This window comes from Pteropus medius, unplaced genomic scaffold (assembly GCF_902729225.1).
Source record: "Pteropus medius unplaced genomic scaffold, Ma_sr-lr_union100, whole genome shotgun sequence".
NCBI classification, from domain to species: Eukaryota; Metazoa; Chordata; class Mammalia; order Chiroptera; family Pteropodidae; genus Pteropus; species Pteropus medius.
The window spans coordinates 7,024,427-7,026,229 of NW_024347788.1; positions in this window are offsets into that span (position 1 = coordinate 7,024,427).

Consider the following 1,803-nt stretch of genomic DNA (forward strand, 5'->3'; position numbering starts at 1 on the left):
TCGTGGAAAACAAACCACACAGCACCGTGAGCTCGATCGGCTTCAGGTCTGTCTGTCTAGGTGTGAGTTATTCTCTGAAGCTTGTGGAATTCACTCTTTGAGAAGTGTTTCTTCATGTATAGCCCCACTTTAAAAATACATTCGTGTAATTAAAAAGTATTAATCTATAGCTTTTAATTTTTGTATCGTAATATTTATTTAACTTTTTATCGAAGAATTCTTACTGGCAAAATTACGTATACAAAGTCCGATCCTGTTTGCTGTATTTTTCTGACCGTAACTTTTTCGTTTCATTTCATTATTTTTAATGCAAACAATTTCGTTGCGTGGGGCATGTGTAAAGTGATCTGCTCCAGGGTCCAATATGATAGATTTGTGACTAGGCATTTCCTCAGTTTTCACCCCTTGGCCTCCTCGCCCGCAACCTGAAAGGGCAGGAGGCAGGTGTGGCTGGGAAGCAGGCCCACGGCTGGTCGGCCAGGCTGGCTCCTTACTCATCCTTCAGCCCTCCATCCAATCCATCTCGAATCTGCTGAGGTCATCCTGGGCGAAAGGGTCAGACACGTCTTGACTGTGCTCGTTTGGACTTGGTGACAAGCAGGCGAGTAAACAGGAGTCTGCCCTCGGTGCTGCCGGCTTGCTCCTGCTGGCCATTGGCCTTTTGCTGCTGTTGGGCGGGGGAGGGGCGGCTCCCCTTCTGTGGTCTGGAGGCTGATGGAGCCGTGTGGCCGCTGCGCACTGACCATGGCACAGGACTTCCCCCAGCTGCTCTCAGCCTTGCAGAAGCCTGAGATATGGCACCCTGTGCCACGGGGAGTTGGTATCTTGGCCATGCTCTCCGAGGACTCTCTGGGGACAAGTGCACAGAGAGTGACGATCTCAAAATGATATTGTGACACCCTGTGGAGTCATCGTGTCAGCTCCGACACGGTGACATGAAGCACAAGTGGAGGGAGGATGGTAAGTCAGGTGGTTTGGTTTAGTGTTGGTTCGGTTTTGAGGTTCATTAGTCATGTCAGGTGGGTCAGCCCAAGGTCATTATCTCTACCAAAGCTTCATGCCGCCTAGAGGAGCCTCAGGGGCCACCTACTTCCAGAAAGAGCTGGTCACGAAGACGCTCAGAGTCAAGGGAAGAGTATTGTTTGTATCAGAGCCTGCCGACATGACTCCGACTAGCCAGTCCTCGGCCGTTTATCCTGCCCTGCCTCACTGTGCATGGGCACTCCGATGAAGGCCAGGGCCTACGCCCTCCCTTCGCTCCCGTCTCCTGCCTCCTGACCCACACGGGTGCTTTCCCGTGGCGCTCAGTGGCATGCAGTGACCCGCCCCCCTTCTGGGACCTGTGAGTATAATCATCTTTGTTTTCCTGAGTCTGTCCTGTGTCTCCTTTTGACCATCGTGTAGAAGGACATGGAATAAGGGGCTGCAGCGGGGAGGGACGCGCACGAGTCGGCCTTGGGTCCATACCTGATCCCCTGGGGCTCCCCTCTTTCTCTCTCCGTCCCAAGGTGTTAGGTGACCCACGCTGGGCAACCTGGTCTTGTGCCTCCTGGCGGGCGACGGTGGTTGCATCATCGTAGCAGAGGTCGGCAGGCCGACGCGTTCTGCCTCACAGGTGTGACTCTCCCTCGGCATAACTTTGATGTAACATAATTTTAAGAAGTCCTCTTCCCCGCTGAAGGCGAGACTTCAGCAGAACGTGAGGAAGGACAGGGAGCCCGTCTGCTGCGGTGTCCTTTCTGCTTAAGCAAAGGCCCATCGAAGGAGCACTTGTTTGTCTCCTGGATCTTCACTGGATGTCAG